This window comes from Balaenoptera physalus (assembly GCF_965194825.1).
Source record: "Balaenoptera physalus genome assembly, chromosome: 12".
NCBI lineage: Eukaryota > Metazoa > Chordata > Mammalia > Artiodactyla > Balaenopteridae > Balaenoptera > Balaenoptera physalus.
The window spans coordinates 45,381,365-45,401,259 of record NC_138897.1 but is presented as its reverse complement, the minus strand read 5'-3'; the positions used below and the strand labels follow the sequence as shown (position 1 = coordinate 45,401,259).

Sequence of the window (19,895 nt, the reverse complement as noted above, 5' to 3'; positions counted from 1 at the left end):
GTTTTAGAAGAAGCATGGTGATGACTTCCCTGTTCTCAAGTGAAGGGAATCAGTTTGATTAAGAGGGCCCAAAGGAAAAGTATAAATGAAAAGAATAATCTGAAATATTTCCCTTTACAGAATATAGCCCAAAGGTGAGAATCTTTTCTGTCTCTTTCACATTATGTACTAAGTAAATATTTTATTAGAGGTGATTTTTTTTTTTGAACTATATGGGTATTTATTTATTTATTTATTTATTTTAACATCTTTATTGGAGTATAATTGCTTTACAATGGTGTGTTAGTTTCTGCTTTATAACAAAGTGAATCAGTTATACATATACATATGTTCCCATATCTCTTCCCTCTTGCATCTCCCTCCCTCCCACCCTCCCTATCCCACCTAGAGGTGATATTTTATTGGTAATACTGTCTTATCTCCCTATGTACTATAGATAGGTATACCAGTTTGTTCTAAAATATTTAAATGTGAATGTTTCTGTTCACCCCTTAAAAACTGTTCTAGATTTTGTGTAAACCATGCAATTTGTCTTATACACATCAGTTTTCACCTTTGAATGATTCATTGTATGTAAATCAGGAGGTAGTGGGCCTGTTAAGGTGTTGTGTAATTAATCCAGGACCTACCAGAAGAGAAACAAATTGTATGGGTCCATGGAAGGAATGTAACTTGGCAAGAGTATTAATTACACCACCAGAAATGAACTGATTATTACTCCTAGAAGCGAATGATTGCACAGGATGTGTTTACAAGGGAAAGGTTAAGACCTGTAATCTTAGAACAATTAAAAACAGGTACCCTTATATGGCAAGAGTGCTGAGTTAGAGAAGACAGGCTAGGGTTCCAGCTCACTCAGTGGGAAGTTATTTAACCCCTGAGGGTAGATGCCCCTTATGCCAACCCTTACCTTAGAGGGTGGTTTTGATGAGCAGATGAAAAAGTACACATGAAAGCCCTGTGTGAACCCCACCATGTGGGCCCAGTGGGAAGTGACAATGTACGATGATGAGACAGAACTTCCAGCAGCTCGTGATTGATCAGATATTGAGACATGAGCAATTCACAGAAGTCATTTGCCTCACATCCCAAATTTAAAACAAATTCTATCTGTATTCCAAATTCAAATCGTCTCCTGTGCATTCTGAAGTGTGTTTTGCTGAGCGCTGCTGGTGGTTGGGGGTTTGGTTGGGATACAGAGCCCCAGGAGGAAGGGCTGTCCAATGGGATTTACCTGGCCACACGTTACCTGTAATTTCTAAGACGGTGCATAAACCCCATGGTGTCAAAATCCCAGGTTCCACAGTCCAGTGTGGTCCTGCGCTGGGCATATTTGGGCTCAGTTTGGTCTTGGTAATAAGGTAACAAGTTGATTACCCTGAAGATACTCTCTGCCCTTTACCCCAGGGCACCTCTTCTGGGGATCAGCTGAGGTTGCCTGTGCTCCCAGAGAGGTCACCAGTAAAGAAAACCCTTGTCCTATTAGATGTGAGATTTGGGGCTGAAGTAAGGAATATGAGAGTCTGACTGATATTACATCACATACTTCGCACATGCTTGGCTGCCAGCTCCTCGGGAGCAGGGAACCAGGCTCCATTCATTGCCGTGTCCCCCATAGTACCTGGGGCTGGGCTGTGGCAGAGTTGAAGTATCCAGGTGAATTATCCACTCATTGGTTGGAAGACAGTTTGGAGGTCCCTGAAGTTGAGAAGTTATAAGGATAGAAGGTCTGCAGGTTTCCCAAGCCCCGGCCTTTGGGGGACATTGTTCCCGGGTCCTAACAGGGAAGCCCCAGCCTCAGCCTACTGGAAACCCAGGTCCAGTTTGGGCTGTTCCAGGAGTGCAGGCCCCTGAAGGACTCCTGTCTGTGTCTCCTTCCCTGCTGGGGCTGGCTGAGTGTCCCCTGGGGTTGCTGGGGGATTAAACGAGGGAGGAAGGGGCTGGTTTGCAGAGAGGATGGAGTGCCCTGGGGGGAGGCTGGTCTTCATCCTAAGGCCCTGGGGCTTTAGGGTTTTGAAGCAGCTGGTGATGCTCTCTAATTTGTCAACAGTGCAGAAGGAGCCAGCGGGGCAAGGCTGCAGAGACAGGGACCGCCAGAAGCTGCGTCTGAGTCAGAGAGGTGGCCATGACCAAGAAGGGCAGAGGCCTTGGGGCTTGAGAGGATCAGCCGGTTGGCTGCTGCCGGGAGGGTGGGAGCAGGGGAAGCAAAGTGAGGGTCCAGGCTTGCGGGAGCCTGTGGGTGTTAGAAACAAGGAACTGAGGTAGAAGATACTGGAAGAGAAGCAAATCGAGGATGGAGATGTTCATCTTGGGGCACGGAAGGCCTGAGGGGTCTGTCTGACACCCAGGGAGATGCTCCAGGCGCTGGGGAGGTGAGAACTCAGTGGTCCTCGGCTTGAAGAAGGCACTGGGTTAAAATCCCTTAGAGGGAGCCTGCACGCTGAGACCCAGTCACTGGGGACAGCAGGGGCCCGTCCTGTTCTCTCTTACTGTGCACTTCCGCCATAGGAAATTCATTACATCCACTGTATCCACTAGCAAGGAAAGCTTCAAAGAGTTTCCTACTTCCTTTCCATTTGCATGATTTTTTTCAACTATCACCATCTGCGACTTTGAAAAACCATGTGATGGATCATTTGAAACATCAGATGTGCCATTTCATTAAGGCCAGGAAACCACCAGGCCGGGCTGCATCATCACTTCTTACTCACCTTGCTAGCTTATGTTTTGTGACTATTAAAAAAAAGAAAAAGAAAAATCAGAGGGGCCCCAACTCCAAATCATATTTGTATGCTACCACCCAAGCATATTATGTCAGTTGTATTTATGATAATGTATATTTTCATACAGTATATTTATTTTCTTTTTCCTATTTAATAACTGGATTCTTTGGATGTCACCCATAATCTATTTTTACATTTACAAATATTTTCTGCCTTATTAAGATACATGATTGTTTTTTTTTTTAAATTAATTAATTAATTTATTTTTGGATGTGTTGGGTCTTAGTTTCTGTGCAAGGGCTTTCTCCAGTTGCGGCGAGCGGGGGCCACTCTTCATCGCGGTGCACGGGCCTCTCACTGTCGCGGCCTCTCCCGTTGCGGAGTACAGGCTCCAGACGCTCAGGCTCAGTAGTTGTGGCTCACGGGCCTAGCCGCTCTGCGGCATGTGGGATCCTCCCGGACCGGGGCACGAACCCGTGTCCCCTGCATTGGCAGGCGGATTTCTAACCACTGCGCCACCAGGGAAGCCCCTACATGATTGTTTTTACCGAGGTATATACTTCAGTAGAGTTTGTAAGATTTATCATTGAGGTGTTTTATAATACCCATAATTATTGAAACCAAACAGAAAACTCTTAGGAAAAACATTGAGCTATTATGAACAGTTGCAAATTTGCAATGAGAACCCACGTGTTCTGTTAGAAAACTCCTGACTAATAAACAGCATGACAGGGCCCCATGCAGTACCCGGCAGTTCTAGAAATCCTTTCCCTTGATTTGGAAGCAAGACTTACTTCTCTGAAGTCCTAGGAAAATCAGGCCAACTAAAACACCCCTTCAGGCAGGTCAGCCCGATTTGGGACTACAGCTGGGCATCATTGTGAGTTTGGAGTTTTCCATCTTTTTCCCAAGCATATTAGTGTGTTGGATGTTAATAAAACTCGGAATGATAAATCGACCTAGAAAGGAAGAACTGAAGAAACAATATATAAATTAAATCAAGGCAGGGGTATTAAAACGAATCCATCTCCACATCTCCTATTACAGCTTCGTTTATAGGGCTCTTTTCGAAACAGAGAGTGTAGCATTGATTTTCATGAAATTGCAACTTGAGTTGTGCCCAAACAAAACAAAATAAGAAAACCAGAACTATTTGCAAAAGCCCTCAGGGATACAAGATGCAACTGTCTAATGAAAGCAGACTTTTAAAATGCTTCAATTTTGAAAATGTGCTTTTTGAGTGGAAATGTTCTAAATATTTTCTTTTTAAAAGAAAACAAAATTACAAGACTATTTGAACCATTCACGTTCAAATATTCAAATGAAACAAACAAGCAAACAATAATCACAGCACAGTCACTGCGGCTCTGGTCAGAGCTCATCCTCTCTCCATCCCTGCGGCACCATCCCCATCTGGTGGCCTTTTCAGAAGTGGCAGCTGGAGGCTTGTCTGGTGTTGTGACAGCAGTTACGGAGGGAGTTCAGGGGAATGGTGTCGGGGGTTGAAGGTGCTTTGAGGCGGGTCAGTCTTTGTGCTAGGGCTAGGAAGTAAGTGCTCTGGGAACGAGGCGCCCCTCTGCGCTGTGAGCTGGGGTGGGGGGGATGAGCAGGTGAAGATGCTGAGAGCTCAGTGGGTACACCTTGGAGATTTTAGGAGGCCAGGGAGGACTTCCCTGTAGACCTGTCAGTGTGCCATAAGCATTGACGCTGCTCTCTTTCCCCCTTATGATAGTGCTGTTGTCTACTGTAAATGGCAATCACCTGCCTGTCTTACAGACTAATGTCAGGAGTCCTTAGAAGTTTGGGAATTGTCTACCTTGTATAGTCGTCCCAGCAGAGTTTTTCTGACTTCCTGGAAGACTATAAGCCCAGATATTAGTAGTGACACTTCCTTTGGGAATAAATGGATAATAAGGGATGAATAAAGGATGCAACTTTAAATTCTGTTGTATGACTGTTCATATGGGCTTAGCATGTGTTGTATACACAGTATAACATTTGAAAGGTGTGAAGGGGTGCACAGTGCAAGTGAAGCTTCCTCCTACCCAGAAGCAACCACTCCTAGCAATTTCTTATGTGTACTTCCAGAGATATTTTACATTAATAGCAGCATATATGTGTTTAATATAGCTTTACACAAATAGTAACACACTACACAAACTACTCTGCATCTGTCTTTTTCACTTAAAAATATATCTAGGTTCTTTTTTCATAGCAATACTTGTAGCTGTTGCATTCTTTTTAATACTTTGTTCTCTGGGTGCTTCTTCATATACCTAGTCCTGTAATGATGGGCCCTAATCTTTTGCTATTACAAATGATACTGCAATGTAATCTTTGTCCGTGTGTCTTTTTATCCATGTGTCTTTTTATCCATGTGTCATTTTGCACATGTGTGATCATCTCTAGGATAAAAGCCCAGCAATAGATTTAGTAAGTCAAGTTTTTGTGTTTCTAAAATTTTGATTGCTTTTTGCCAAGTTTGCTCTTCGTGAAGATTGTACCAGTTTTGGTTCTCAACCACAGGTGTGTGAGAGAGCTTGTTTTCCCACACCTCTGCCAAAGAGATGTCATTCAACTATTCAACCATTTTCCCCCAGTAGTGAAGAGTTGTGTGTCATTAACATTTAAATTTGCATTTCTTATTATGAATGTGATTGAGCATGATTTCATATGTCCAGGCACCTTTCCTTTTCTGTGAATTTTTGGTTCATGATCACTGTGTTCTTTTTCTTATTGAGGTATACAGGTTCTTTATAAACTGCAATAGGCGAAGCAATTATTTTCCTTAGTCGTTGGTCTTTTTACAACATTTATGGTGTTTTTACCACGCAGAACGGTTTAAATTTTGGAGTCAAGTTTATTCATCTTTTCTATCTTCTGGGTTTAGTGTTCCTCATGAGGACAGCCTTTTCTCTCATGGTTTCTTCTATTATTTCTATAGCTACAGTTTTCACATGGAAATATTTTATCTATCTGGAAGTTATTTTGGCATATGGTATGAGGCAGAGATCCAAGTTACATTTTTTCACTTGTTTGAGTACCATTTAGTGAACAATCCATCATTTCCCTATCGATTTGTCATATACCAACAGGAATATGGGCTCGTTTATGTGTCTGTGCAAGCTGTTACCATAGGAGCATTTCCCATCTCCTCTGGTGCCCACCTTCTCGGATGGATCAACTGTTTGAGGCCACCAGGAGCCCCCCTTCCTCCCAGTTTTTGGAATATGACTATATCATATGCTACCTTGAAATAGTCCGTTATTTTTGTCATATGCTGTTGTGGGGTTTTGTATGGTGGTTGACTGTGCTGGAATAAAGAGAACGGGAACATCTGGGGAAGCTGGGACCAAGCAGCTAGGACGAGGAGAGTGGGAGCCTGCTGTACTGAGCTCAAGCCCCCCTCACTTCCTGCGACCCCCTAGGACACCTGTCCCTACCACTGATATGGTAACTCCTCCCTCTGAATGAAGGTCTCCGTTTCCATGCATTTCCTGCCTACTTTCAGTTACTTTCACTCTTGTAGTTCTTAGCTACTTGCAGTGACCATTGCCCCCAGTATAATTTGCTGCTACCTGTGTCTCCCTCATCCCGATTTCCTCCTCCACGTGGACTGTTCTATATGGGTGTCTGGGTGCTTGTGTCTTTCTGTTCTAGTCTGCTTTGGCTTTTATTATTTCTGGCCTTTGCTAGTATCTACGTATGCCTTGAGGTTCTACTTGTCTGGTTTTCAAATCACTGCTTTTTCCAAATATATGATCCATGTATTTTTCTGGATCCCAAGCACTTGCTGGCTGTGTTCCACCTCTTGACCTACACAGTACTTTTTCAAACATTGTGTCAGTAGAGTTGAGAGCTCCATTGTCCAATGGGCTCTAGTTAAATTTTTATTTTTAATTTATTTTTTTGAATTTTTGAATTTTATTTTATTTATTTTTTTATACAGCAGGTTCTTATTAGATTGGGATTGACATATATACACTAATATGTCTAAAATGGATAACTAATTTAATTTTAATTTAAATTGCTCAAAGTAGATTTTAAAAAATATCAGGGTGGCACGGTGGTTGAGAGTCTGCCTGACGATGCAGGGGACACGGGTTCGAGCCCTGGTCTGGGAGGATCCCAGGAGCAACTGAGCCCGTGAGCCACAATTAATTACTGAGCCTGCACGTCTGGAGCCTGTGCCCCTCAACAAGAGAGGCCGCAATAATGAGAGGCCTGCGCACCGCGATGAAGAGTGGCCCCCACTTGCCGCAACTAGAGAAAGCCCTCGCACAGAAACGAAGACCCAACACAGCCATAAATTAATTAATTAATTAATTAATTTTAAAAAAATATCAGAGAAAATCCTGATTAGCATGTAAAATGGGATAAAAGGCGTTGCCTTTCTTTGTGATCACAGTTAATGGCATAGCGCCCACAGCGGCCAACAGAAAGAAAAAGATACCAACAGGGACAGACTCCCTACGGTTCAAACCAAGAAGCTGTGTAGCTGTGTGCTCCCGGTGCTGTGCACCAAGTAAATTTCCTACTCACTGGCTGCTAGTTCCTGATAGCAATCTTGTTACAAACAATGAGTTCCTGGAAGGCACAATGTGGTCCTGATTAATCCATTGTGTTACATCCAAAGTGCTACAAGAGGAGACGCACTGGTCCGCTGACGGAGTGAGTTTACAGTAGGGTCTGGCTCCCTGATGGCAGCTTCATACAGTGACTGTGGGCATTAGGGGACCTGGGCTCTGCAGAAGCCCACGTGGGTTTTAGATCCGACTTCTTCTCACCGTTCCTGCTACCGTAGATTTAGTCCGAGATCTGTGTCATGCCTGGACTATGTAGTGCGGTGATGTATGTCTTCCGTCCTTTCTGAAATATGGATCTGACGTTTCCTGCTTAGAAACCTTGAGTGCCTCCCACTACCTGTCTGTGAACCTAACCTGATTAACATCATCTCTAGGATCTCTCGCGTTTGGGTCCTGCATGCACCTTGCAGCTTCATCAGCCATCAGCGTCCCCATCCTCACTGTACTGCAACCGCACAGAAGTGCTACCAGGCTCCCCTGAGGCCCCTTCCTTCATATTTGCTCTGTCCTCTGACCAGCCTCCTCCTCTCTTCATTCAGTCAATTCCTTCTTATCCTCCAAGATCCAAGTAGGTGACATCTGTCTGTAAAACTCCTCTGACTTCCTCAGGCAGAATGAATTGTGACATTCTTATGGGTTCATATACCTCAATTTCAGCTCTCAGTCCTTTGAATCATTATGTGTTTATCCTTCTGTTTCTAAAATAGGGGTCACAAACGTACAGTGGTCTGAGGTAGTGAACCTGGGTTCCACAAAGCCATGGGATAAAGATGGTTCACATTTCTGGACTGGCCATTTTTTTAAAGATTCAGGAATCCTTAAGACAAGCAGGACTGGAGAATCCACATGCATGTAAATTGTAAAGATAAAAGTGTTTGCTTTTGCAGGGAAGCACTTTCTGCTCGTCCCATGTTCCTTTTTTTTGTTTTGTTTTGTTTTGGAAAGTATATTTATTTTATATGTTAGCATGTAACAGGCTTATTTTTTTTAATAAATTAAGAAACAAGTTTTTTTATTGAAGTATAGTTGACTTACAATATTATATTAGTTTCAGGCATAAAACATAGTGATGCAATATTTTTATAGGTTATACTCCATTTAAAATTATTACAAAATAATGGCTATATTTCCCCATGCTATACAATATATCCTTGTTGCTTATTTATTTTATACATAGTTTGTATCTCCTAATCCTATACCCCTATTTTGCCCCTCCCTCCTTCCTTCTCCCCACTAGTAACCAGTGGTTTGTTCTCTGTATCTGTGAGTCTGTTTCTGTTTTGTTATAAACATTCATTTGTTTTATTTTCTGGACTCCACACATCAGTGATGTAATACAGTATTTGTCTTTCTCTGTCTGACTTGTTTCACAAAGCATAATACCTTCTAGGTTCATCCATGTTGTTGCAAATGGCAGAATTTCATTCTTTTTATGGCGAAGCAGCCAAAAGGCTGACAAAAAGGAACATGGCATAAAAAGAATGAAATTCTGCCATGTTCCTTTTTGTCAGCCTTTTGGCTGCTTCGCTATTGGGCGTCTTGTCTCTACATCTCTCCAGCATGAGATTTCCTATTCCTCACTGCCCTGCCCCCTACCTCTTTGTCAAATAACCAGGCGAACAAATATATGAGCAGCTTTAATCTCTTCTAATCCTGTTTCCTTCCTTTGGAACGTGGGGTTAGAATAGATTTTTTAACTTTTAATTTTATTTTTTTGGCCGCGCTGTGCAGCTCGCAAGATCTTAGTTTCCCGATCAGGGATCAAACCTGAGCCCCTGGCAGTGAAAGCTCCAGGCCCTAATCACTGGACTGCCAGGGAATTCCCAGGAATAGATTTTTTTAAATTAGACAATTCTCTCACCCTTGTTTACTTAAAGGGTATCTATAGCAACCTTAAGAGGTATATATTGTAATTCTGTTTGGAAGTGAGAACATTGTGTGTGTGTAAGAGAGGTAGGTGAGCTCTGTAACAAGGAAGTGCAAATATCACTCATCAAAATAGTGCAGATAGAACAGCTACACCACAGAGCTGGAGACACTTACAGTTGTTCCGCGTTATAACCTGAGCCCTGCGCCATCATCCCTGCTTGTGCACCTCTCCCAGTGGGACAGCCCCCGACGGCCAGGTTTCCAGTTGTCGTTGGCTACAGTGGTTTTGCACTGGCATTGTAAGAAGATCACAGAGAGAAAATGGGTAGGAAGGATGGGGAAGATTTCTCCTTCAGAAAATGTTTCTGGGTCCCTGGTCCCATTTCCCCGCTCCTTCCCACAAAGCCAGGCCACGAGTGAGTAAGCTTTACTATTATAGTGGAAGAGACTGGTTTCTGGGTTGATTTTGGAAAGTGTGTGTGTACACACACATATATAGATAGATATCTAGATAGATAGAGACAGAAACACACACCCCTTCCTACCCTTTTTCACTCTCTAGTCTTGGTACAATGCTAGTGCAAAACCATGGTAGCCAGTGACAACTGGAAACCTGACTGTTAGGTGCTGTGAACGTGCGTGCACGCACGCACACACGCACGCACACACACACATTACATACTCATCCGTTTCATTCAGTGAGTATTTATCAGGTGCTCACAGTGTGCCATGAGTGCTGGCCTGGGAATCCAACATTGATTGAATCAGACCCTGTCCTTGACTTCATCGAGCTTACACTCTAGTGGCAGAAACAGAAGGTAAGCAAGGTATCAGCAAATAGTATTGTGAAGAAAATGAACCGTCATAGAAGAACTGGAGAAAGAGAGGCCATCAATGTGGGGAGCCTAGCACCGGTCCTCCATCCTCATGACTGACACCTCCAGTAAGAGGTCTGGGAAACTGAGCCACCAATATAAGGCAAATTGCACTTTGTCCCTAGGTTTGCCTGGTGGGAGGGCGGGGGTGGGGAAGGGAGGTAAAGAGGGAGATAAGAAAATAGAGTGATTCCACATCTTTCTTCAAGTCATGATCCTGAAGGTCTGGAAGAGTTGGGAGATTGTGTTTGGAAGACATTTGGTGTTCAGAGGAGAGGCGGGCGTGCAGGGGAGGGGTAAGTTGACCTGGAGTGGAGAGGAGGGGGGATGACTGGAAAGATGGGCTTCAGTTCAGGCCAGCAAGGCCCGGAAACTGCAGGACATAGGAGGGGCTGGTGGCAATCAGTGCTTTTGGAAGCTGCCAGGAGAATGGGTTAATTATAAAGCCTAATTGAGGTGGACCTGTGACAGGAGAGGACTGACCTCCTGGCTGGAGGACTCACTTGGTCTTGGACAGTAGGGTGGGAAGTAAGAGGGAACCGGCAAGAACTGCTGTATGCTTGGGCTCAGGGCCTGCAGAAGGGGCAGCTGGACAGGCTGAAGCATGATGCCAGCCAGGCCTGGAGGATGGCTTCATGCTTTATGCATGAGCCAGCACAGTCCATGAGATAGCCCGTGGGACCAGTCTCTACTGCAGCTGCGGGAGCCCTGCTGTTTTCTCCTGTGGCTGGGAAGCTCAGACCTGCACCAAAGTGGTGTGTGACAGGCTGGAGAAGGAGAGCAGAGGAACCTTTAAATCCACATCCCCATCTTTGATGACAGCTGTCTCCAGGATTGTAGCAGTGACGATGAAGAAAAGTTGCCTGTTTCTTAAGGCTGCCTCTGGGTCTTGCTCATTTCATCCTGAAAGCTGGAATGTGACCCTGAAGGTGTGAAAAAGCTTCTGCCATTTTCTCGTTTCAAGGCAAGCAAAATGCCTTTTATAACTGAGCACAACCCAGAGTTACCTCTTGTCCTGTGATCATTGGATTGGGTCACCCCAGTTTCATAGCCAGGTTGTAAAGACAGCCTCAGTTGCAGACAACCATTCTGCATCATTGAATTACCATTTTATTATTATTATTGACCTCTAAGTCTTCATATTAAATTACCTACTTGTGAATTAAGTGATACTTTCAAATATCAATTTGTGAACTTAGTTTGGGTTTTGTTAATATTTAAGCAAAGATTATAATTTTTTTAAATAAGAAATGTTGAAGATTTGCTCCTTTCACAAATAAGATTTTACTTAACTCAAACTTACCAAAGGAGCATTTATTTTTAAACAGCTTTTGCAGTATAATTGACATACAAAAAACTGCACATAAGTTTTGACATATGTTTGCCAGTGAAACTATTACCACAATTGAGATAATACACAAGTTCATTACTCTTAAGCATTTTTTTCATGCCCTTTTGTGATTATGGCTGCCCTTCCCTATCCCCAAGCAACCATGGGTCTGCCTTCTGTCATTATCGATTGTTTTGCATTTATAAGAATTTCATGTAAATGTAATCGTGCAGTAAGTACTCTTAGAGGGGGGTTGACTTCTTTCAATTAGTGTAATTGTTTTGAGACTCCTCTATTTTGTTGCATGTTTCAATAGTAAATGCCTTTTTATTACTGAGTAGTACTCAGTTGTATGAATATACTACAATTTATCTGTTTACCTGTTGATGGACATTTGGGTTGCTTCCAGTTTTGGCTATGAATAGTTGTGTACAAGTCTTTGTATGGAAATTTGCTTTCATTTCTTTTGGATAACTACCTAGAAATGAAATGGCTCAGTCATATGGTAGGTGCATGTTTAGCTTTGTAAGTAATTGTTAAGCTATCTTCCAAAATGGTTGCATACCAGAATAATGTGGGCCTCATAAAATGAGATGAAATATCTTTCCTTCCTCTTCAACTTTCTAGAAGAGTTTGCATAGCATTAGTGTTATTTATTCCTTAAATATTTCTTAGAATTCACCAGGGAAGCTCTCTGGGAGTAGAGTTTTCTTCATAGGAAAGTTTTAAACTACAAATTCAATATCTTTTTTTTTTTAATTTCTTTTTAAAGAGATTGCAGTTTATTTATTTATTTATTTATTTATTTATTTTTGGATGTGTTGGGTCTTCGTTTCTGTGCGAGGGCTTTCTCTAGTTGCAGCAAGCGGGGGCCACTCTTCATCGCGGTGCGCGGGCCTCTCACTATCGCGGCCTCTCTTGTTGAGGAGCACAGGCTCCAGATGCGCAGGCTCAGCAGTTGTGGCTCATGGGCCCAGTTGCTCCGCAGCATGTGGGATCCTCCCAGACCAGGGCTCGAACCTGCGTCCCCTGCACTGACAGGCAGATTCTCAACCACTGCGCCACCAGGGAAACCCCCAAATTCAATATCTTTAATAGATGTTTATCTGATATCAATCCACATCAGGTCATCTATTTCTTCTTGAGTGACTGTTAGGAGTTTTTGTCTTTCAAGGAATTTTTCCATTTCATCTAAGTTGTCAAATTTATTGGTGTAAAATTGTTCAAAATATTCCCTTATTATTCTTTTAATATCTCTTTCAATCCTAAAGTTCATAATTTTTGTCTTCTCTCTTTTTTTCCTGATCAGTCTGGCTAGAGGTTTATCAATTTTATTGATTTTAAAGAATCAGTTTTTGGTTTCACTTAATTGTCTAATATTTTTGTTTTATGTTTCATTGATTTCTACTCTATATATATCCCTTTTTTCTGCTTACTTTGGGTTAAATTTGCTCTTATTTTTCTAAGTTGTAAGATGATGCCATTGATTTGAGACTTATTGCCTTTTCTAATATAGGCATTTAGTGTTATAAATTTTCCTCTACGTGTTGCTTTAGCTGCATCCCACAAATTTTTAACATGTTGTGTTCTTATTTTCACTTAGTTCAAAATGCTTTTTAATTTCCCTTTTGATTTCTCCTTTATCCATGGGTTATTTCAAAGTATTTATTTAGCTTATAAATATTTGTGGATTTTCCAGATCTTTCTGTTATGGATTTCTAATTTAATAAAACTGGGGACAGAGAACATATTTTGTATGGCTTGAATCCTTTTAAATTTATGGAGCTTTAATTTATAGCCCTGAATATGGTCTATTGTGGCAAATGTTCTGTGTGCATTTGAAAAGAATATGTATCCTGATATTATTGGGTAGAACATTTTATATGTTTTATATTTAAATTGGGTGGAATTAGTTGTATATTTAAAGTGGGTTTTGTTTTGTTTTTGTAGACAGCATATTGTTGAGTCTTGCTTTTTTATTGAATCTGACCATCTCTGCCTTTTAATTGGGGGTGTTTGAGCATTTATATGTAATGTGATTATCAATTTGTGATTGATATATTGTTATTATGCTTGCTTTAATCAATCTATTATCTTTTAAAGGTATTTAAATAATAATAAATATGCTTTGTATTTACCTATCTTATCTTTTCTATTGCTTTTAATTTCTTTGTGTAGATCCAGATGGCTATGTGGTGTCATTTATCTTCTGCTTGAAGGATTTTCTTTAACACTTCTTGTAGTGCAGGTATACTGATGGTGAATTCTTTCCATTTTTATATGTCTGAAAAGGTCTTTATTTCACCTTCATTTTTTAAAAAATTTATTTATTTATTTATTTATTTGGCTGCACTGGGTCTTAGTTGCGGCAGGCAGGCTCCTTAGTTGTGGCATGCAAACTTTTAGTTGCGGTATGCATGTGGGATCTAGTTCCCTGACCAGGGATTGAACCTGGGTCCCCTGCATTGGGAGCACAGAGTCTTATCCCCTGCGCCACCAGGGAAGTCCCTCACCTTCATTTTTGAAAGATATTTTTGCTGGGTAGAGATTATAGATTGACAGGGTTTTTTTCTTTTAGTGGTTTAAAGATGTTGCTCTACTTTCTTCTGTTTTACATTGTTTCTGACAGTAAACATTCTGTAATTTTTTTTGTACCTCTGCATGCAATGTGTTTTTTTTCCTCTGGTGGATAAAGAGATTCTCTCTTTATCATTGGTTTTAAAATTTTGATTTTGATATACCTCCATATAGTTTTCTTCATGTTTCTTGTGCTTGAGGCTTGTTCAGATTCTTGGGTCTATGGGTTATAGTTTTTATCAAAATGGGAAAATTTTCAGTGCTTATTTCTTCAAATTTTGGGGGTACTTTTCACCTCTCCTTTCTTTTGATGACTTCAATTGCATATATATTGAGCAACTTGAAGTTTTACCAAAGTTTATGGGTGCTCTATTGATTTTTTCCAGTCTTTTTTTGCAATATGTTTCATTTTGAATAGTTTCCATTTCTATGCCTTCAGGTTCACAATTTTTTTTTCTCAAGCGTCAGTCACCTTTACCACTGAATTCTTTTTTTAAATTGAAGTGTAATTGACATACAACATTATATTAGTTTCAGGTGTACAACATAATGATTCAACATTTGTGTACATTGCAGAAGGATCATACCATAAGTCTAGTTATGATCTGTCAACATACAAAGTTACAATTGTTTTCTCTTGTGATGAGAACTTTTAAGATTTACTCTCTTAACAACTTTCAAATATGAAGTACAGCATTATTGACTATAGTTACATTCCTGTGACTTATTTATTTTATATCTAGAAGTTTGTACCTCTTAATACCTTTCACCTATTTTGTCTAACTCCTAACACCCCCTTCTCTGGCAACCACCAATATGTTTTCTGTATCTATGAGTTTGTTTTGTTTGTTCATTTGTTTTTTTTGATTCCACATATGAATGAAATTATGTGATATTTGTGTTTCTCTGTCTGACTTATTTCACAAGGTCCTTCTGTGTCATCACAAATGTCAAGATTTTATTCTTTTTTATGCCTGAATAATATTCCATTGTGTATATATACCACATCTTTATCCATTCATCCATCAGTGGACATTTAGGTTTCCACATCTTGACTATTGTAAATAATGATGCAATTAATATAAGGATTCATATATCTTTTCAAATTAGTGTTTTTGTTTTCTTTGGACAAATACTGAGAAGTGGAATTTTTGGGTCATATGGTAGTTCTGTTTTTAATTTTTTGAGGAACCTCCATACTGTTTTCCATAATGGCTGCACCAATTTATATTCCTACCAACAGTGAACACGGGTTCCCTTTTCTCCACATCCTTGCCAACACTTGTTATTTCTTGTCCTTTTGATAATAGCCATTCTGACAGGTGTGAGGTGATATCTCACTGATGATTAGTGACATTGAGCATCTTTTCATGTGCCTCTTGGCCATCTTTATGCCTTCTTTGGAAAAATGTCTATTCAGATCATCTGAACTGGGCTCTTTTTTATACCTTTCATGTCTTAACATGTTCATAGTTTCTTTAACTTCTTGAATCTATGGACTATAGTCATAATAACTTTTAATGTTCTAGCCACCTAGTTCTATCATCTATGTCATTTCTGGATTGTTTTCAATTGATAGATTTTATTTCTTCTTTATGGGTTGTATTTTCTTCCTTGTTTGCCTGCCTGGTCATTTCTTAATGGATGCCACACCTTGTAAATTATCTTTTTTTTGGATTCCTATAAATATTCTTGAGCTTTGTTCTATGATGTGATTCATTCAGAAAGTTTGATCCTTGGACTTCCCTGGTGGTCCAGTGGTTAAGAATCCATGCTTCCAATGCAGGGGGTGCGGGTTCGATCCCTGGTCGGGGAACTAGGATCCCACATGCCATACAGTGTGGCCAAAAAAAAAAAAATAAAATAAAATAAAATAAAAGTTTGATCCTTGCAGGCCTCATGTTTTTAGCTTTAGGCAGGACCAGAGCTATGTTTAGTCTAATACTTTACTTCTTACAACTTTAACTGATGCCCCCTGACCCTTTGGCTTCTGCTTCTCCCAACTACATATTCTCTCCCCGCTTTCCAGTTCAAAGTACTGGACACACGACTATGATTAGCTCGGCCTTCTACACCAGAAGCCTCACACACCGCTAGACGGCTTGCCTTTGGATGAGCTACCTTTGGGGCAGGAACCCACTCTGTGTTCACTTAGCTGTTGCCAGGGGCACAGGGTCCTGTGCAAAAACATTATCTCAGCAGGTCTTCATCATGTGTCTTCCCTCAGAGAATGGGCTGGGGATGTAGACACATATAGACTAACATATACAGATTACTCTGACTTGATACATCCTCATTATTCAGTATCTAATTGATTCATCAGGTGACTAGTCATGCAGCTCTTCTAAGTGCCAGGATGCAGAGATGAATGAGAAAATAGGATCTGGCCCAGAAACTTAGACTGCAAGAGGAAATATAATAACATATATGGAAATGATGATGGCCAAATTTAGGGTAGTGGTCATTTTTAGGAAAGAAATGAAAAAAAATAAGTATTTAAGCTGAGACATGTACTGTGGCAAGTACTGCAGGAATGGTACTTTGCTAAGTACCCGTGGTGTGGGGACAGAAGGAATATAGGTCAATATGGGGGCTCTGGCCTGATAGGCCTGCTTAAAAGCTCAGCTCTGATACATCCTAAATTTAACTTCGCTGTGCCTCAATTTCCTCATCTATAAAGGAGATAATAATAGAACTTAGTACAAGAAGTTGTAGGGATTAAAAGAGCCATTTTGTGTAAAATAATTGGCACACTGTATTGTCTCCATAAATGTTAACTATTATTATCAACCATATTTCAGTGCAATCGAGTTCCTGTTCCAGACGTCCCAGCAAGGGAGGCTTGAACCAGATGGGATTTCTGGGGCAGTTCCTGGAGACTTTTACGGCCAAGGTTAAATACTGCAATTCCTCTCACTCAGAGTATATCATCCACTCCCTTGCAAAATCTCTCTGGCCTCTGGCCACCTGCATTCTTATGTGGCTTCATTTGGTTGCAGCTGCCTTGGGTGTAACTTAGATGACTTCAACTTTCCAGGTGCATTCCGGGTGGCACGCAGTCCTGGTGATGGACCCAGCTTGTAGCCATGATGGGAAGGTTCAGATCAAACTCACAGCCCACTCTGGCCCCTGAGGCTGGGAACCTCAGGCTGGAACTCTCCTGCATCTGTAGAGTTTAGACTCCCAACATAAAGTGATGTCTGTTCAGTGTCTACTGTGGCCCAGACGCTGTTCTAAGCAAACTCATGGGTACACTCTCATGTAAACCTAATAGTACTTCATGAGTTGGGAGTATTATTATCTCCATTTTACAAACATGTAAGGTGAGGCTCAGAGAGGTAAAAATGACTGGCCATACTCAGGTTTTCTCAATCCAAAGCCTTGTGCTTATTCCTTTACACCCTAGCTTGTCCCCAGACTGGCCAAGATTAAACAATGCAGCAACTTCCAATCACTACAGGCATTTTCCTGAAAGATTGAATATGAAAGATAAAAATCTGTTAAAGATGCCTTTATAAAGAGAAAAATTCACCATACTAGCTTGAATTTTGGTGTTTGGGTATTTTTTTTTTTTTTTTTTTTTTTTTTTAGCAATGATTTGGGATATTCCCTTTGTATGGTTTGAATGCATTCCAACATTGGTATTATAGGTAAGCTTATTTCCAGAAACAGGATTTATAGGGCCAGGGTTTATACTCTTACATGTTTGGCTTATCTAGGTAGAGGGAGATCTAGGGAAATTTAATTTATTAATATTATATGTATAACTCTTTGTTCCCAGTATGACCAAAGTAGCTTATATGTTCATGAGGCCCTTTAATTGCCCTTTCCTGCTACAGGAATCTGTGTTAGGGTACCCAAGAGAATGGATCTTGAATTGTAGAAGGCATTGGCTGCATTTTAGGAAAAGAGGAACCAGTCTTCATTGCTTTGCATTAGCAGCTCACATCTCAGTTCTGAAAGGAAAGAGCCTCCACGTGTTGTTAACGCTGCCTGCCTGTGTGTTCACTGGTATACACTGGCCTCAGAGCCAACACGAGGTCTGCCTTTGCAGTGTCTCAGTGGACAAGGGATCATCTGCATTCCCCTTCCTTAGAGGCACCCGGGAAGGAATGACAGCATCCACTAGACAAGATTGAACACTTTTTACTTTCTCAAGTTCTAATACTATTCTAATTTTAAACAAGCTCCAATATTCTCATTTGAAACAAGGAAATGATATTAATGAATGATATAGAGAAGCTTCACTGTAACCTCATTAGTATAGCCACTAATGACCCATTATTAAGTTACCATGCATGAAGTTTTCTTGCAACAAGCTGATATATTTAGAAGAATAAATTAAAGTCAGAAGCGTAAGGGGAAATGGCAAGGTCCTTATTTTGCTCCTCACCCAAGAGCTTCTCTCCCCTCCCTCTGAAAAGAGAACTCAAGAGCTGAAGCTGCTGATTCTTACGAAGACCACCACACAGGGCAGGCTGGGAGCTGAGCTAGAATCAGATTCGCCTAAAATAATTGTCCTATGTAGGGTACCTTATTTTTTGTTTTGTTTTTTGTTTTTAAATTTTGTAATTGGACATAACTTTTAATGTTCAGCTAGCTTGGGGCTTCAAAGATATTTCATATTAACTATGAGCTATTTGTCTACCCAAGGACTTTTGGTTATTAAAGAGAAGTGGAATGAATTTTAAAAATGTATTCCAGGCTTACAGAAAATTATAGATAATTACAGAAATTATAGAGCAATAAAGAACATTATATATAAAATTGAAGACTTCATCTCTTTTCTTCTTCCCTGGAGATGACCACTACCGTGAATTTGGTGTTTACCATTTCCATATATGTTTTTATATTTTTCTAAATATCATGTATCCCTAAATAGTGTGTGGTTTTGCTCTGCATGTATTTAAACTTCATAAAAATGATAGCATGTTGTTCATGTTCTTCAAACTACTTGTCACTGTCAATATATTGTGCTTTTGAGAATCATCCAAGTTAGTCTGTATCACTCTATTTCATTCATTTTCTCAAGTATAGAGTATTCCATTTGTAGATATTTATGCTGTTTCTAATTATTAACCATTAGCAGTACAAAACGGTGTAATATATTGTATTCTTGTACATGTCTGTCATCTTTACACATGCAAAGGTTACTCTCTAGTATAAACCTGGAAGTGGAATTGCTGGGTTGCAGGATATGCACATCTTCAAATGTATTAAGTTTCTCCAAAATGATTTTATCAACTTAGACTCCCAGAAGCAATATATAGGAGTTCTTGTTGTCTTGTTCTGTGGCAATGCTTAGTGTCATCAGACACTAATATTTGTTGGTCTTCAACCTGAGAGGTGTGAAACAATATCTCACTATGGGTTTAGCTTGCATTTCCTTTCCCTGATTTCTAGTGAAGATGAGTAGCATTCATATATTTATTGGCGATTTAATTTTCTTCTTCAGTGAAATGCTTTTGCTCATTATCTTTTGCTCATTTTTCCATTTCCCACTTTTCCACTGGGTAGTTTGTCTTTTTCATACTGATTTAGAGGGGTTCTCTTTGTATTGAGTTTACTAATACTTTATGGTTTATATGTGTTACAGTTAGCTTCTCCCAGGCTGTGGCTTTTCTTTATCCTTAGTCTTTCAATGTATACAAATTTCAAATTTTAACATATGCATATGTATTAAATTTTCCCTTTTTGATTGCCCTTTTGGGTTTCTTGTCTAAAAAAATTCTTTCCTATCCTAATATCTAGAAGTTGTAAAGTTTTGCTTTTTACATTTTCACTTAAACTTCCTAGAATTTATTTTTGTGTCTGGTATGAGGAAGGGCTAACTGTATTTTGTCTTATATAGCTAATAGTTGTCTCAGCACCATTTGTTAAATAGTTCATTTCCTTCCTGCTGATAAGTAATGACACATCTATCATGAATCAAGAT

At 40.3% G+C, this 19,895-nt stretch overlaps 1 protein-coding gene, 1 long non-coding RNA gene and 1 pseudogene across 14 annotated transcripts in view; 2 read left to right on the top strand and 1 right to left on the bottom strand.

The window, feature by feature from the left end:
* Positions 1–19,895, bottom strand: part of LOC309639174 (large ribosomal subunit protein uL4 pseudogene) — a 470,274-nt pseudogene that overhangs the window by 61,797 nt on the left and 388,582 nt on the right. The window lies entirely within an intron of this gene.
* Positions 1–19,895, top strand: part of FHOD3 (formin homology 2 domain containing 3) — a 490,767-nt gene that overhangs the window by 352,942 nt on the left and 117,930 nt on the right. The window lies entirely within an intron of this gene.
* On the top strand, positions 4–7,037 carry LOC309639232. Its single transcript, XR_014251538.1, has 2 exons — positions 4–190; positions 391–7,037. It is a non-coding gene; the product is annotated as an uncharacterized lncRNA (long non-coding RNA).